General features: G+C 42.6%; 2 protein-coding genes and 1 long non-coding RNA gene across 6 annotated transcripts in view; 2 read left to right on the top strand and 1 right to left on the bottom strand.

Annotated features, from left to right (window-relative positions):
- The window catches only part of CTNNA3 (catenin alpha 3), a 412,512-nt gene that overhangs the window by 273,059 nt on the left and 120,641 nt on the right, over positions 1-18,812 (bottom strand). The gene's annotated exons all lie outside the window — the stretch shown is intronic.
- Positions 1-18,812, top strand: part of LRRTM3 (leucine rich repeat transmembrane neuronal 3) — an 80,505-nt gene that overhangs the window by 49,238 nt on the left and 12,455 nt on the right. The gene's annotated exons all lie outside the window — the stretch shown is intronic.
- Positions 5,191-18,711, top strand: LOC144246628 (uncharacterized). The gene is made up of 2 exons (XR_013340291.1): positions 5,191-7,724; positions 8,091-18,711. It is a non-coding gene; the product is annotated as an uncharacterized LOC144246628 (long non-coding RNA).

The following is an 18,812-nucleotide window of genomic DNA, read 5'->3' as shown; positions in this document are numbered from 1 at the left end:
TTGGGAATGGCACGGTGACGACAGCACCACGCTGCGGTCACAGTGAAGTCATGATGCTCTGCAAATTTAATTGGATTGCTTGGCATCTCAGTAAATCACTCACACAGGCCCAGCTGGAACCTGATCGAGCATCGACTCAGCAGAACTTACTCACCAGTGCCATATAATGATAAATAGCAACTTTCAAAGAAGATGAGGTGTGAGAAGAAGGGAAGGGTAATGAGCAAATTACTTTGTACACAACTGCTGGGAGAGACCTCCCTAACCAACAGATTCTGCATTCATCACAATTACAAATAGGCACAACCCAAAAATACCTTTATTTTTGTGGTATTTGAATTATAAACTCATATGTAGATCCCAAGCACTATAATACAAATTATGTCTCCCAGAACTCTGAAAAGTAAGATATTAGGATCTGGATGCAAATTATTCAAATCAAGTCTAATTCCACTAATATTAAATTAATCTTCAAATTTCCTGAATATCCAGGTACCTATCTAATGGAGGGCAGGAGAAGTAAGAAAGAAAGAAAAAAAGAGGAGATAATCAGGTAGCCATATTTACCTTCTAAAATACTATTAACTAATAAAAAACTCTTCAGGTCAGGATTTACCTTATTCTTGCTTACACAATGCACAAATTTTGTTTTCCAACCCTTCTGGTGACAGCAATACAAAGTAAATTTTTATGTATTTGTGAGATTAAGAAAAACACTACACCACCAAGATGTTTTGCAAGTGTCAAACAGGATTTCAGATGAACAGAGACAGGAAGAACATAGGAGAAATCTCCTCTGGAGCTCTGTCTGAGGCTATTACAGATCTGAGAGCAGGAATGGACAACCCTTCTGCTTTGCCATTTCACCTTTCTCAGTATGCTCCATGTCCTTGCTTGAGATTAACTGCCAACAGCAGCAGTCTAAATAAACAGGATTTTAGTGTGATGTATTGTCCAGGGATGAGTGATAACTCATATTGCTGGAGCCTTTCAAATTCACTTTCTCCCCATAAGGCATGTCCTGTTTAACTCCCAAAAGTTCATTAGGTAATTATTTGAAGATGCTTTTTCTAGATTTTATTGTTGCTTTACTTTTGTGTTAGACTTAACAGGGTTGGTTCTGGCTTCCTTAAAAACATAGAAATGCAAAATCCTGAACACTGTGCACATACTCAGAACAGAAATTCACAGCCCTGAGTGTGCAGCTCTACTTTTATAAGAAATGTATGGCACGAATGAGGTCTTTATTAGAGGAGAGGAAAACCAAATGTTTTTAGGCAGGAGAATGATGCTTCTGGAACCATCAGGACCATTGTTACAGCAGCAGGGCAGCTGTGCTGTGTCCCTGACTTCACTGCAGCTGCCTCTGCCCCAAGCTCTGTGTGCAGGGCCCGAGTTCTATGTGCAGGGAATTAGTTCTGTGTGCAGGGACGAGTTCTGAGTGCAGGGACAGAGTTCTGTGTTCAGGATCAGAGTTCCACGTGCAGGGACCAAGCTCTGAGTGCAGGGACAGAGCTCTGTGTGCAGGGACTGAGTTCTGTGTGCAGGGACTGAGCTCTGAGTGCAGGGACTGAGCTCTGTGTGCAGGGACTGAGCTCTACATGCAGGGACCGAGTTCTGAATGCAGGGACTGAGTTCTGTGTGCAGGGACTGAGCTCTGAGTGCAGGGACTGAGCTCTGTGTGCAGGGACTGAGCTCTGAGTGCAGGGACTGAGCTCTGTGTGCAGGGACTGAGTTCTGTGTGCAGGGACTGAGCTCTGTGTGCAGGGACTGAGTTCTGTGTGCAGGGACTGAGCTCTGTGTGCAGGGACTGAGTTCTGAGTGCAGGGACTGAGCTCTGAATGCAGGGACTGAGCTCTGTGTGCAGGGACTGAGCTCTGAGTGCAGGGACTGAGCTCTGTGTGCAGGGACTGAGTTCTGTGTGCAGGGACTGAGCTCTGTGTGCAGGGACTGAGCTCTGTGTGCAGGGACTGAGTTCTGTGTGCAGGGACTGAGCTCTGTGTGCAGGGACTGAGCTCTGAATGCAGGGACTGAGTTCTGAGTGCAGGGACTGAGCTCTGAGTGCAGGGACTGAGCTCTGAATGCAGGGACTGAGTTCTGTGTGCAGGGACTGAGCTCGGTGTGCAGGGACCGAGTTCCATGTGCAGGGACTGAGCTCTGTGTGCAGGGACTGAGTTCTGAGAGCAGGGACCAAGTTCTGAGTGCAGGGACCGAGCTCTGAGTGCAGGGACTGAGTTCCATGTGCAGGGACTGAGCTCTGTGTGCAGGGACAGAGTTCTGAGTGCAGGGACTGAGTTCTGTGTGCAGAGACCAAGCTCTGTGTTCAGAGACCATGTTCTGTGTGCAGGGACAGAGGTCTGTGTGCAGGGACAGAGGTCTGTGTGCAGGGACAGAGGTCTGTGTGCAGGGACTGAGCTCTGTGTGCAGGGACAGAGTTCTGAGTGCAGGGATAGAGTTCTGAGTGCAGGGACTGAGCTCTGTGTGCAGGGTCCGAGCTCTGTGTGCAGGGACAGAGTTCTGTGTGCAGGGACAGTGTTCTGTGTGCAGGGACAGTGTTCTGTATGCAGGGACCGAGTTCCATGTGCAGGGGACTGAGCTCTGTGTGCAGGGACCCAGCAGAGGCCAGGCCAGGGAGCCCCGAGCCCTGCAGGGCCAGCACAGGCTCCTGGTGGAAAAAGATTCAGAGCAGAGCAGAGGGAGGGCACAGCCTTTCCTGAGCAAGCAGCTCCCAAAAACTGCGGCAGAGCAAGGCGCAGCTTCCCCCCTCCCGCAGCAGCCTGCACACACAGCCTGCACCACCAGAGCCTCTCAAAAACAGCTATGCCCAAACTGTGGGACTCAAATCAACCCTCTCCATTTTGCTGCAATACAAATTGCAGTGAAATTGAGATTTGCTGGGCCGGTCGCTTCTGTATCCAGATGGTTCCTGTCTCCGAATTTCTTTTCTATGGGTTGATTAGATTTTACCTCAAAATGTATTGAACAGTTATAGTGTTAGATGGGACACAGAATAAAAAAGTTATGCTAAACACTAACTTTATAATAAAAGCAAATATTTTGCATTGTGTGTCTAAACCAGCAACCTGGAAAAGCCCCATTCACCCCTCATGTAAACCTTCCTTTTAACACTGAAGAAAAAAAAATTAAAAATGCCATGCAGAAGGCAAACTTATGGAAGTCCATATGAATTTCATATTAAATTTGTGACTACAGTTTTGACCATCTCTTCACCTTTTTCCCCCTTTTTTGCAATCATTTCACTCCTCAGTATCTGAAAAAAGTGATTTTTCAAATACCTACTGCACATTCTCCAAGTAATACACATTAAACAACTAGAAAAAATGTGGCATGATTTAAAGAAGCACAAACTGTTATGTTATGCCTAAATGATACATATTTCAAAATATGGAAAATATTAAAAAAAGTGATAAATCCCTTAACTCAAGGCTACTCTTATTAGATTCGCTTTTCTCTGAATAAATGGAGTCTTAATGAAAACTGTCACTAGAAAATGGAATGCAATCATTAGATAAACTATTGAATTATGAATTCCACCCACATGTGAATGGGTACATAAAGTTTTACAGTATTATAAGAGTATATTTCTGCACCAGAATTATTAAGGAGCAGAGCTAAATGACTTTTCCTTCCAAACAGTTTATTCACTACAAAAAGTCACAAAAATTTCCTAAAATAATTTTAGGACAAAACATTTGAATCTAGCTGCTTTTTTTTTTTTTTTTTTTTTTTTTTTTTTTTTTTTTTTTGGCTAAAACACTAAAAGATTGGCGGGGGGGCGTGGGGTGGTATTAACAATACTAATGTAACTCAAACCTTTTCTCCATTATTTAGGTTTTCCAACTCATTATTTAGGTTTTCCCATAGTTAGCTAGAATTGCTGAGAAAAGGTTAAGGGGAGACTTCAGTAAGGACAGTAAAAAAATGTAGTGACAGGTAGCAATTTAATTACAACTTATACATACATCAGTTGTTCTAATTACCACCACTGAAAACCTGTACTCCTGCAAGTAGCCCAAAATGTCAAGACCCATACTGAATAAGTAGCAGCAGCCTTGATGTTGATTATACCATCACCTCCGCTTATTTCCTTGCAAAATTCCATTGCAAATTCTGGTAAGTGTAATTTTATTCCATGACATAATGACCAGCCTTCTGTGTGCCTCAGACTGAAAAAGAGAACAAATGTTAACTATTCAAAATCACAAATTTATCTTTTTTTAGTAAATGCATGAGACTTCAATCTTCTTGCCCTGAATGACTTTAGATTTATCTTATTTCTACTTTAGCTCAGATACAAAACATCTGCTTATAAAGATATTGGTGTGACTTCTACTCACATTTAATTTACTGTATTGCTGTGACTCTATCATAAACACAGCCATGCATGAGATTAAATGCAGTTGATGAAATAAGAACGTCCCTTGTTTAATTTGTTTCAAGTAATTCAGCCCTAGCAGATTTTACAACATTATTAAGTTAACACTAGTGCTGTTCTCTGCTGCACTGTGTCAAGAAGTGCTGCACTTAAACCTGCATCAAGGTCACCTTCCCCCATAACTCTCATAATCCCAAATCACCACACAATAAAAAACCTGCTGTCAGTGACTGAACAGATTGGTATTATTTTTAACAGCCTAACAGAATAAAAGAGTTGTGCCACCTCAAAGAGAGACTGGATTTTAAGGTACTAGGCGTGTAGGAATATTAGACATGTACTTAAAATGAATTATGACACTTCCCACATTCCATAAAAGTCAGCTTCCTCCAAGGCTCTTCCAGGCCTCTAGAACTGCAAAAAACCTTGCTGGAAAAGAAGAAATTACTCATTACACTAAAACTACCTCATCTAAATGTATTTCCTTATCTGTATTTTCTACGGTCAAAGGGTATTTCCGAGGCACTGCAATGCTCTGAATACCAGCACGGTCAAAGGCAAGCGTGACGTGTGTGAAACAGGGCAGGCTCTAACACTGCAATTAGCCTCCCACTGCTACATCAGCAGGCCTGCAGAGACCTCTCTCAGGCAGCTAAGCTCCAAAATTACTCTGTGTCTAGCAGATCAACATTCACTAAATAGGACATTTTCTAATTTCCTTGTCTGCACTTCCAGTATATATGGCATAGATGGAAATACATACATGGAAAACATTTGTACTTACTTCCCTTAAATTGGCTTCTGTTAGATTTTAAACACTCTGAAATTATCAGGATCACAGAACAGAATTTGCTGTGTTAAAGGTCACAGTCCCAAAGATTTTGTCTGTCCTCATCAATCTTCATCCAGCCCTGCCCCACTCTGGGGCCTAAATTATACTTTCAAGCCTTGATTCCTTGAATTAAGGCCTGCAGAAACAATATATTCTAAGAACAGTACCAGGGCATTTGCCTCTATGGAGATTTTTCAGACTAGCTAATTAAAAGCATCTATTCCTGCCAGCTGTATTGTGTACCTCCCCAAGAACTCACAGTCTGTGCACTCTTGGGTACTCAGATCTCAGCCCACAAACACTGCTCCTGGGCTCTTCCTGCTGCAAAGCCCTGGTGGCAGGATCCTCCAGAGTTCCACAAATAATAGCCCTCCATTTCATAGAAAAAAATTAATCATAATATGAAATAGGGACACTTTTACAGATCATGCTACATTTCACTATTTTATTCCCCAAGTTGGTCACAAAGGTAAATGTAAGTTATTAAGTAATATTTTTACTGACTTAGCATTTCTGTAGCTTTCTGTGCAGGACAGAAGTCCCCATGAACGCTAACTTGAATAGATCATAAAGAGCATAATCTTTTTGCTGTACAAGTTCATTTTTTTTCACTGTATGATTAGTATAGAAAGGCTAGAAGAGAAATCCTTTGATCCATGAGGATAATACTTTAGAGAAGACCAAATGATATTTTTCTGAATTCCATCACTGGGTAAGAAAGATTGACTAAATCAATCTGGATTTCTGGAACTACTCCATTTCTGCTTTTCTTTTGATCAAGCTGTATGTGTAGAGATGCAGTAACTCCAGGCAGGCCAAATTTATGCACCAGCTTCTTTGAACTTCAAACGAGTTTGCTGGACCCTTTAAATTAAATTTTATCTGCAACTCAATTACGGAGAAGTTGTTCTCTCTCCTCTGCCTGAGAAAGTATATTTCCATTTGCAGCATCTCATAATTTCATATAACCTCCTGTAGAATCCTATTTCCCTTGTCAAGTATGATCAGCTTCCCTAGGAAAGTTATCAACTGGAGTTAGCAAAGTATTTAACCATAAAGTTTTTGGTAGTCTTTGCTCCAGTAAAGATGATTTCAACATTTAAAATAACTCCATTCTTTTCATATAGGGCAAACTGAAATGTATCTTCCAAGGTCTGTACAATGATCAGTTTAGTTCTCCCTGAACTCCTGTAGGAAAATCACCTGCTGCAGAAATACGATGCCTTGTTAGAACCACTTACATGCCAGAGATAGGTGGGCAGCCCATGGAGGGAGGAAAGTGCCTGAGGAACCAGCCGGAGTCCACGCTGGGCTGTGCATCCCTGCTGGGCAGAGCCCACCCCAGCGCCAAGCTCAGGGCACAGCTGAGCACAGCCGGGGCTGCTGCTGCACAGGGAGGCAGGGGCAAGCACAGCGCCGACAGGGCTGCCCTCCGACACATCTGCAATCCTACTACAAACCCAGTTTGTTCCTGCTGCAGGCCCAATGGCAAAAGCTCTCCTTTTACTGCGGCATGCAACGCTGCTATCAAGTCACCCGGTGCACCCTCAGCCTCAGGACACAGCTGCCTGCTCCCTCTGGCACACCTAGAAAGTGTCCCCTTGACAGAAAATCCTCACCTGCCCTACACAAACTGCTCCAACATTTTGGCACTGTTAGTATTAAGCCAGATGAAGCTGCTGCTGCTTGCCCTAGCAATCTGAGCCCAGGAAAGCAGGCCCCTTCCCCCAGAGCTGCTTTTAAGCCCCTCGCGTGCTATCCCCCAGGACTGCTATCAGATTAATACCATTTCAGTTAAGAGTGGTGCTGATAAGAGAAGCAGAGATGGGAACTTCCTACAAATTGTGCTTGGAAAGGCAACTCAAGGTCGCTGTGCTGCACACAGGCTGTACCTCCATACTGATTCTCCTGCATACCGTGCCCTGCTGTTTAGTCACACTGAGGAGGACAAAACTGTGAATCTTCTTCATTTCATTAGCTGCATTACAAAAAACCAATAAATCTTTCCCAATAAAACTCCACTGACTTTGCCAATAACTTGGCTCTCTAAAAGCCTGGGCAAAACTGTTACAGAGAGATGAAAATACATCTTGAGGCCAATTAACAGCTCCCGAATTTCAAGCTGAATATTCACAATTGTATGGACCTGAGCTCTCAGGAGAAAGTACATAGAATAGACAGCAATTATAGACACTCCCCACTGCTTTATATGCAATTACAGATATCCCCCCAGCAACTGAATAATTTTCTTTACAAATAAATCTGACAGTGAGAACTTTTTAATCCTTTTTGAATTTGTCCTTAAGCATGTAGCCTGTGCAAGCTCTACACTGCTTCTACACTCATTCTGCCCCAGTAGTGCAGCACACTGAATCCATTGCCACTTGCAGAAGAAAACAGAACCTGGCTGAGAGCCCAGTGCTGGAACTGAGGTTTCTGAAAGATGCACCAGCCAGCAGATGCCCAGCTTCCAAGGGACAACTCAGTGCCCTACAGGTACACATTTAGTTTTGCAAATTACTCAAAAGTTATTTTGGCAATTGTGGTGAATTTATTAAACCCCAGTTGAAATATATCAACAGATTAGTCCCCTGATTTCCTTTTACATCTACTGTGCTACTGGCATAAACCCAGTTAGATCAGTTTTGATTTATGATACTGAAAGTAGGAGAATAATTAAATCCATTAACCCATACTCCCAGAAATAAACTTGATATATAGCATTCTAAGTGGCTTGATGAGGAGGAAAAGATTCCATCTAGCCCAAATCTTTTGTAATTCAAACATGAAAGCCCCTGTGCTGTCCATCCTACATGACTGTCTCTGCCAATGACTGCTATCACTTTCATCCTCTTTCTTCAGGACAGGGAAAGAGAGAAACTCTATTAAAACTTCTACAGAGAGCACACAGAAATGGCAGGTAGGTACTCTGAGCAAAATATTCCTCATCCAAACCAGTTCAAGATAAAAGAGAAATAACTTCTTCCACTAGGTATGCCTCTCTCAAGAGGCAATATTTTCCCACTGCTCTGGTGAGCCACCAACAACCAACACATAGAAATATTCCTCAGGGCCACACACAAGGGTGCTGAGGTGCAAATGCAGAATTTCCAGTGTTAGAAGCTTGCTCCAGGTGCCACCTCTCAGTCACTCAGCCTCTGAAGACATTCCCAGGCTCCAGTCTACCCAGGGTTTCCTTCTGACAGAGCTGTACCATCCACTATATGCTACATGGTGGCAACAGAGGATTCATCCCTCAGCTTTCAGGCACGTCTTTTCCCCAGGTTCTGTTGCAGAGGAACTCTAATTTTTCACAGTTTAACTCAAGGAGGAGCATCACAGGAGTGATTAAAATACACACTAAGAGACAGATTTTGCCAAGAGTCCTGAATACACACTTTCACAGTCAGTTGCATAAACCCTGGGGAGTGAGGTTGTTATCTCTGTCCAGGACAGCACAATCATGCTTTTACTTGCTCCCCATTTACTGAAGACAGTTTCTGAGGCTTTCCTGAATCAGATTATCCCTAGTGATTTTACTACCAGTGAAATCTCTGAGTTTCTGAAGGTGAAAGCTCAGTTGCTCTTTGTGATTCCTGCATTTGAAGAGACAACCAGCGTGACTTCAGCACTTCAGTCAGACAGCAAAGTCTCCTTCTGGAGTGCAAGCACAACAGAGAGGTGAGAAGAAAACAGAGCTGAAGAAAGAGTGAACAGATGGGCCTTTGGCAAGAATGTCTCTGATCCCACACAAAACACACCAATCTCCAAATTCTCTTTTAACCTACTTGTTGCTCTTTCTCTTATGAGAACTATCCTCACTCAAAAGTGTATTTCTTTGATCTACACCTTCTTAATTCTGGGAACAATCAATATCTCTTACTAAGCTAGGAACTCCACAAGACTAAAAAGTTGGGTTTTTTTTCTTTTTTTGGAGAGCTGGGGAGAGGAGGGCATGGAATGCCAATGCTAAATTCCAACAACAAAAAGCCTGCTATCCAGAAACCTAATGAGAAAATGTTTAATCCAAATCAGACTTGAAAAACACATAAGAGAAGTAGTTTGGTTCCAATTCAAAGTGTCTTTGAAAACTGGCATTTTAGAGTGGGGCTGAGAAGAGTTGGGGGGATATCACCTTTTCCATCACTTGCCCCAGCAGCAATGGCCACAACGCATTCTTGACAGAAGTCTGACTAATCTGCTTCTGGCTTGCTTCCTGTGAAGTACACTTCTCTATTTCCTCTGGCAGCTATTACAGTACTTAATTATTCCTAATAGGAGAAGTTTAATCCAATTTAATCCCATTTGAGACCTGCTTCTTGTTTTACCCACCACTACAACGGGGAACAGATCTTCCCTTCTTTGCAGCAGAACTGTATCATATCTGGAAGGGTTTATCACATGTTACTTCATGCTCTCTTGACTGAAGACTCCAAATCATTCTTATAAGTCATCATTTCTAGACTTCAATTTCTCCTAATGCTGTCCTTCAGGAAATCTCTGCTTATGTTATAGCTTTAATGACACAGCTCAATAGTGGACATTATTCCTCTCCAGCCAAGGCCTCACCAGCGCTGGCCACAGTAAAACAATTCCAAGACATGCCCTGGCACTGAAATACCTCGTGTGCCACATCTTTTTTTATCAGTGTGCTGATGGTGCCCATGCAGACTTTGTGCTGAACTGGCCCTCACTCAGTTGTTTCCCCACCATGGGGCCTCACCTGGCCAGCCCCTCATGAAGGCAGAACCAGGCACCCCATCTTTGCAAATCACCTCTCCCAGCTGCCAATCTAAAGTCTAGTTCTGTCCTACAACATGCCTGCAGTCTCCTCCTGCAATTCCAATCCTCAGCTCCACTAAGGTGCTGCCCTATGACCCACACATCCAGGAGAAGTTTCTGCAAGCCTTCATTTGCTGTTCTCCCGACCTGAGAGTGAAACCACATAGCTCAGCTGTTACAGAGCTTCCCCCATGCCCTCACCGTCATTTCAGCACGTAATAAGGAAGTTCACCATCCAGTTCACATTCTCTACCATGCTCTCATTCACTGCCAGCTTATTGTCTAGTACCTCAGTCAAATCAGCACATGTGAACAGGCCTGTGTACAGTACCCATTTTATCATTGTTTTTACAGTACCCATTTTATCAGTGGCTAGAAAGACAACCAATGTTACAAACACATCAAATCCCTGCTTTCTAAACACACTATAAAATACACAAAACAGGCATTCAGATTTCTTCTGTAGTGTTTGCAGCTTCTCTGGCTCCCAGGAAGAAAACCATGATGCTGACCCTGTGTATCACAAGTGCCACAAGCAGCCTGAACCCCCAGGATATTCTGGTGTCCTGGCACATGTCCTGGGCAGAGCTCCCAGGTCAGGTATGTCCCACAGCTCTGTTCAACACCTCGTGGCCCTGCTCTGCAGGCCCCTGCACACCCTGTGCTCTGCTGCTCTCATGTGCAGCCCAGAAGCACAGAGGCACCTTGCAGCAAATGTTCACGCAGGCACTTTCAAACCCTCTCTCTCTCATTTTAATATACTTAAGTTTGAGAATTCACACAAGAACATGCAAAAATCAAATAGAGAAGAAAAGCCACTGTGATTATAATAAAAGTTAATTTACTTACCATGCATTTGTCTACAGGTGCTGTGAAAATTGCTTTAACCAGTCCTAGCTGTGGGCTGAGAATGAAATACATATTTTGAAAGTTTATCAGAAGAAATAGGCATTAGTGAAACACTTTGATTTTAAAAGTTAATAAGAACATTGGAAATTAAAGTTCCCAAAACAACTAGAAGTCTGTCATATTGTATGTGTGTATTGAAGTAAAAAATTAAAATACACGTATGCACAACGAAGAGACTTAAAGAATTGCCATGGAAGAGTACAGCAGCACAGTACTTCTTCAAGGGCAGCATTAAAGAGATTTCTGTTTTGCTCCCCACCTAGAGAAACAGCAGACCCCAAAAGAACTGAGACACAAGTCCAAAAACATAAAGGATTTCCTTGAAAATCACAAAAAATGTAAGGACTTTTCACCTAGACAGGTTTGAAATCTCCTTTAGTACTGCTATCCTGCCCAAATGGATTTTTCCAGAGGAAAAGTTCTTCACAACTGGACCAATTCCTATATTAATTAACGTCTGATTCAGCTTAAAGTGCTGATCTTGATGAAACGTGGTATCAATTATGACAGGAGCAGATGTTTTTGTAACATCATCACCACTGCTTTTCAATGACTTTGCAGGCTGTTACACACACCAAACCACAGTGTAACTCACCATACTCCTCCCCAAGAGCTGTAACTGCAGCTGAGAGCCAAATGCAGTCTGACTGCACAGGGGGGCCATGGGATAGAAATACCAGCCAGTGCACAACCTGACTGTGGCTTGTAAAAATCCCATGACAAGAACCAGATGCCCAGCACCAAGTACCAAACTGGGGCTTTGTACTTGTACAGCACTAACACATACTGAGCCCAAATGGCCCCGAACAAACTGGGAGACCTCTGAGAGCACAGCAAATTACATACTTTCCCAATACTCTGAAATCTTCATTCAGTGAATCCTTTCACCCTAATTTATAGTAAGTGAGTGATGATCCAAAGCCTGGATTTGGAGGATTATCCAAGGACTAAGAGTATCTTTGTCAATGAGAGTGAATATATGTCAGTCTCTCACTGTTGATTCAGGAGTCAGTTGAAAATACTATTTGATCAAAGTATCCAAAATGCTTTAAAGGCCTGTAACAGATCAGATCCAATACTGAGATGAGACATCAACCTCCAATTCTTACCATGTATTTGAACAGAGATACAGCAATGCATCACATTTAAGTGGGTGCCACAAAAATGGGAAATGCCTATGAAACTGGTAGGATATTAGCAATTAAAAAATAAAGGAATGGTTTACAGTGACTAGTTTAAAGATCTCCATCCTATACTTTCAGCAAGTTAATTTGGCAATAAGCAACCAATAACATCAGGAGTATGTATGTAGTTCTCTAATCTAAACATTCTTTTCAGTCCAAAGTCTACTTGTGTGTACAGATACCATAAGCAACTGTTTAAGCTTCAGCCAAAAAAAAAAAAAACCAAAAAAAAAGTGTAGCAGGAAAACTGTTATGCTAAAATCTTTCTGCACAAAGATTTTAACTTAAAAAATGTAAATTAAATGGAATTTCTGTTATTCAGTCCAGATTTATCTGTCAACAAGCTGCCAGTTACTTAGTTGAGGCTACAAAGGCTGAACTCTACTGGAGGACCCAATACCCCCTTTGGTGGCAATCAACATTAGATTTGCTGTGAACAAAGCACCTTGGGATCCCTTTTCAGACATCTGGTAAAAAACTCTTTGCATACTCAATTAACCAGTACATGAGAAAAGTACTTTACAGTTCAGAAAAACAGAGATGGTATTTTATAGTATAAATGTATCAGACTTCTATTTGTCACATCTATATAAACAGTATGGTAATGGCAGTATGGCATTTTTTTGTAAGTGGGTCACCATAAATACTTGGAATTATATTACATTTCTCAAACCTGAAAAGTAGGGCCTCATCCTGCCACTTGTGCTTCTTGGCACATCTACCTTAGACTTGCAGCAAATACTTCTGCAAATATGAAAGAGCCAAAACTAGAGATTTTAACATAACCTACAAACCAATTGGTTTCCAGAGCCTGTAATATCTCAGAGTTATGACATCTTCATGATTAACAGGGCTTTCACATGGGCAATGGAGCAATGTCTGCTTAGGTGATGGAGGAGTCCACCTGTTTCACTGGAAACTGATACTGACTCTATCACCCATGTGATGAGAGTGCTTAGATGTTTAAAATCTCCTAAAAATGAGCCACTGGGCTGGTTGGTTCAACAAGTACTTGCCAAGAGGAAGTATCCTAGAGGTTCTGAATACATCCTGAATTACTGAGGGGGAAAATGGACTTTTATGTGCACACGGGATCTCTTGCCCCTGCAGATGATCACTTCCCTTCCCTGCTAGCCAGGGCCAGTCTTTGAGGAGTCAGGACATGAGGCAAGGGGGACATCAAGAGCCTCTCTCTTTGTGCTCCTCTCAGTGCCTCTTCACTTGGTGTTCTAGTAACATGCAAGCCAAGCAATCCTTCATGCCCTGGCTTTGAAGACCCTGAGTGAGTGTTTTGCAATGGAAAGGTGGAATAACATGCTTAATTTGGGGTTTTTCCCCCTAAAACAAGAAGGGATTTGTATCATCAAAAGAAATGTAGGAAAACCAGGAAAAGCAGGTCCCATCCAGACTTACCTTAATATCACAACACATACAAGAACAGTTTGAATGATCTGGATGAAACAGGGTTCACACTGGAGATGTGGTTCATTTTTAATGTTGCACATGCTGCCCAAAGCAGTGGTGCAATGCTGAGCAAGGGAAAAGAGAGCTGCCAGGGGCACTGTGAGTTGTTTAATTAAAAGAAGCTATGTCCTGGCCAGGGCTTTATGTTAAGCAATTTGCTGTTTAAGCAACCACCTGTTCCATCAAGTTAGAGTTGGCTCTAATTGAGGAAAAAATTTAAAGACTAAGCTGAGAAGTATTCATAATTCTCCAACACTGAAGAAAAAGAAAGAATTTAAAAGGACATACAGTTCTATCCATCAAAGCAGAAGATTCCATAAAATCAGTATAAAACACACTTGTTGAATGTAGTTTAGATGTTAGAAAATACACTGAGCAGGCACATTCCTGATTATAGAATAAAATGGAAGCAGATAAAGACTCTGCCAGTCCTCATTCTACCACATGCATACAACGGAGCTCTCAGGAGTAAGTGCTCAGCTGAGCCACAGGTACAGAGAGACACCCAGACAGCAGCACCACACACAGCTGTGTCAGCAGCAGGGCTGAGCCACCCCAGCTGCAGCACACAAGGGAATGAGCAAGGAGCTGTCCCACCAGCTCCCCTGATGCTGCACACAGCTCAGGGGGTCACAGGCCCAGCACAGCAGGCAGACTGAAAGGTCCCTGACAACACTGGAGAGATACATCAGTAAATTATACTGTGGCAAAGATTGCCACAGCTCTGACACCGAGTACTGAGGCTCCCACTCCTGCTCTCACTGCCTTCGTTTTTTCCAGTCGGACACCTAGACAAGCTTAGCTTTCTAAAACTTTCTTACAGCACGTGCACTCGTGCTGCTTTTCAGTGGAGGTCCTATCCCAGCAATATCATCATGCTTCTCATCTTTAGGCTGAGCTGCAATTTCCTTAATTTACCCAAAGAAGCGGCAGGAGCTCAAGGTTGCCTTGCCCGTGCCCCGAGATCTTTGCACAGCTCAGCCGGGCTTTTCTCCTGGGCTGTGGGCAGCAGGAATTCGCCCCTCAGAGCCGGGAGCAGCACAGCAGCACCAGTGCAGGAGGCACAGCAAATGCAGCACAGGTAACAAGCTGGCTGCTCAGGTGCAGCGAAAATCCCACAGTCCAGAGACTCTGACTGCTGCAGGGAAGCCAAGAGGTGATACAAAACAGCAGCAGGTTGCTCAAGCCTCTTCAGGAGTGGAAAGGAACAGAAAGGACAGGTAGATGAAGGATTGAGCCTAGAATGCTTTCAGGATTTGTTTGTTTGTCTGCCTCACTTCCTTTTAGTCAAACAACATATGTGAAAACACCACATGCTAATTGAATAAAAACCAGAAAATAAAGATTATCATAAACTGAAAATCCATTAGGCTGTATGTATTGCTCTTAAAGAATAAAAGATAATTTGTTAATGAAGAAGAAATTATCATATCGAAAATTCAATACGAATCATCAGCCCAAGCAATTGTATTAGCTTCTGTGAATGGTAAATAACTTTTACTCTCCTCATTTTTGCTCTTTAAAGCTCTTCTTTTTAAACAAAACAAAACAAAATACAAAGGATGTTATTTATTCAAATTACATAACTACTTCTCAGAAAATGAATTTATTAGAGTGTTTTGAAAGATCTACTGCAATTTTTACATTTACTCCAGAAAGTGAATGAGGGCATGTACTGAAAAAGTTGCCTATCTAGGATGCTAAGTGGCTTGTCTTACAGATACAAACCAAGCTTAAAATAAATTATTCCTCCTTTCCTTGCTGCACTCTTCTCAAGTTGCCACTTTATCTCTGGAGTAGTTCATAAGATAATTCTTTTCATCCCTTTTCTCAGTAACTTTAAGAAAAGGGTTATATCTGAATATGGTGTTCTTCATGATTAACAGGGTATAATTTTACTTTCTTTTAAACCATCAGTTATTACTTCTATATAAGCCAACTTTCAACCATTTCTGCTTTGAGATTTGAAAGTCAATCTGCACTGTAGAAACAGAGGAAGTAAATCCAGCCCTGCCTGAGCAAAGGCAGTGAGCTGGCAGTGCCAGCCTGGCACACAGCCCTGCTGTGAGCTGCGGGATGGGATCTGAGGCAGCAGCTCCACAGCACAGGGAGCAGTGCAGGAGCTCCCTGGGAGCCCTCTCCCTGCCCTGCAGGCAGGACTTCCTGCACAGAGCACTTTGCACAGTGCTCTCAGACATCCAGAGCCCAACAATGCCAAAATCATGTTCACATGTGACCTGTGACACCTTAGGGAACAAACACAGTGACACAGAAAATGCAAGGTACGTGCTTAACTGGCAGGAAAGCTCCAAAGGACTGCTCTGTGCTGACTATGAAGCCAGAGTATTTTCTGGGGCAACCACTGCAGCATTAATCAATCTACACACCAGTTTCCTTTAAAGTTACTTCATTCTCAAGCCAGCCTTCACTTACCATAGAAATTCATAGAAGTGAAGTAAGTGCTTCACCAATCAGTAATCTGGCTGTCTTTCCTAAATCATGCTACTCAAATAATTATGTTATCACCTTTCTCTTCCAACACACTGCCAAATCCCACATTTCTACTAAGTCCTCAGATAATCCTAGGAAAAAGCAATCTTCTCTGGGCAGCACTTGGCCCAGACCCATTTCCTGCCAATGCCAGATGCAGAGTGCAGATGCAATCAAAAACTTTGTGGAAGGCAAATTCCAAGTGAAGCTCAGCCTGTGTGGCTGGGACACAAAGTCCCTCAGAGGCACAGTCTTCTAATAAACTCCTGGGTGACCAAAGGCAGCTGCCTGACTCAGGAGCAGTGCCACAGAGTCAGTGCATAATGGGGAGAAGTGAGCAGCACTGAAATCTTCATAAGCTTCCCTTTTATAAATCCTTGTGCTTGTAAAATCAAATAAGAGTTACAAAATGTGTTACTAATATTCATGAGGTTGGAGAATTTTTTTTCTGTACAACTGTAAAATCCATTGCTAAAAAACAAACGTGACTCATTCCAGTTAACTTCACCAGCTTTGAGGTAAGGGAATTTTCCAGTATAAGTTTCAGACTGGCAGATTTCTGCACCAGCCACCTGCATCTTTGGGTAGCTCAGCTGAATAGTTCTCTGTTCATCTATTTTTAATGTGCAAAGCACATTACCAAAAGGAACAAAATGAAAATAGCAAACTATTATTTTAAAAGGCAGAAAACATCTCTGTCACAAAGTTCTATCAAATATTTCTCTCTTATTCTAAAATCCCCCTAAAGAACTTCTGCCCAAATATTTTAAAAAAAGGTTTGCAAATCAGATGCAACCTCTGTTTGACATCTGATTATGAAATTGGGTCAGATTTTTCAGCCCACCTGCTGTGCATACTAAATAACACAAACCCAGATTTTGAGAAAGCAGTACAAGAAATTACTTTTGCTTTAGTTATTCTCATGCAAATTCTAGTAGCCAAAGTTTTACACAAAGGTTTTCAAAGCAGATGGCTTTAGAGAGGAGCTTGTGAGAGGTAAAGTTAGCTAAGACAATTCTCTGTGGAACCACACAATGGTGTCTCCAAAGCCCTTGGCTTGTCCACCAGCTGTGCTGGCCCTTCTGCAGGTCTGCTCAGCACTCAGAACCAGTGGTGCAGGCAAACCCTGCCTGCCATCCCTGTGGGGCTCCAGTGGGCCTGGAGCAGGCTGCAGGTTCCCAGGAACAGCCCTAACGCCTGCCAGCAGCCCCTGACTGAGAGCAGGTTTTCAGCAGGGATCTCCTACCACCCAGAACTGCAGAACCACAAGAGCACTCCATAGTGACCCACCAGGTGGAGAAACCCAGCTCTTCCTCACCAACAGAAGGCACTGGAGCTGGGAATGCCAGCCCAGCAATATGTGAGCAAGCTGTCACTGCTCCTTTGCCAGCAAGCCTGTACAGAGAGCAGCACTCCTCACCAGGGGCAGCTTCTGACCTTTTGGTGCTTTATGGCTGCCAAACACCAAAACAGAATTTATGACTGCATAGTCACACTACTCAGAACCACTTCTGCCTTCAAACTCCTGACACTCTACAGGTGCCATCAGAGCCCTACATATGGGACAAGTCAGAGTCTGCACCTGGTTTTTGATTGCTATGTTCAGAGAGAATGCAGACATGACTAAGGGACTTGAAAGGAAAAAACTGGGGTTCACACCACATCCTGATGCATGACACACACCAGACACTGATCTGCCCAAGCAGCTAGATGATAACGAACAACTGACACAGGGATTATCTACAATCTGTCCTGACAACTTAATTGAGTCATTTAATTAGTAACAGCCATCAAATATTGCACTGGCACTGCTAGGAACTCCATCTATTCTTGGTGGATTACCTTTTTTGTCTGTATTTAATGTCTGAGATGAGATGTGATGATTCTTTGTGACCACCATCCTGCTAATGGCATGGTCTGGCCTGAGCAAAGGAACCAATCCTTGAAATTATCATAAAGGTACTCAGAATTGGTCAACAAGACATAGATGGATTTTTTTCAACAGAAAATTGCAATTAACAAAATTAATTTTAAAAATAGAAAAATATATACACAATATCTCACTAAAAAGTCTGGAATTAGTTGGATTAGACTACAATTTCTCATTACAATTTTAATACTCTATTGCCATTTTACAGATTTAATCAACATTTCAAATATCAATTTTGATAATCCATATTGATGAAGGTTTAATTACTAAGACAGCACGTGACAAAAACCAGTTAGAACAAAATATTCTAATTCAAATTGAAAATATGTCAAAAATGTCAAAAGTCCTTAATTGTTTTTTTCATTCTAATTCACACCAACATTTCTCAGATTCTTGAATTTCCATCTAAGTGGAAGTTCATGTTCCAGCATCGGGATCTGCCTAGAAGATGGAGCATGAGGCCTCAGAGTGTAAATGTCTCATTTTGCAAAGCAGCAGTATCTTATTATCCTTAACACACACAGGCCCATTAACACAGGTGGCTCACACAATCTTATCCTTCTCAAACACAGAGGGAAATCCTTTACTACCAGCACAGCCTTCCCCACCCTGCAGCTGCAGGCAGGAGGCACCAACGCCGGCCATGCAGGCCAAGGGACACCCAGTGCACCTGCACATCCTTGCTCCTTGCACACAGCTGGGCCTAGCTCTGAGCCTTCCCAGTTTGTCCTGTTTGCCACAGATTTCCCTCACCTGTTCAAAGGGCGAGACCTCTGAATAGAAACACACCCTGCCTTGTAAATTCTGTGCAAGTTTCCCTACAGA

Source organism: Lonchura striata, chromosome 7 (assembly GCF_046129695.1).
Source record: "Lonchura striata isolate bLonStr1 chromosome 7, bLonStr1.mat, whole genome shotgun sequence".
NCBI classification, from domain to species: domain Eukaryota; kingdom Metazoa; phylum Chordata; class Aves; order Passeriformes; family Estrildidae; genus Lonchura; species Lonchura striata.
Note: the sequence above shows the minus strand (reverse complement) of the source record. Positions and strands in the feature narration are given on the sequence as shown.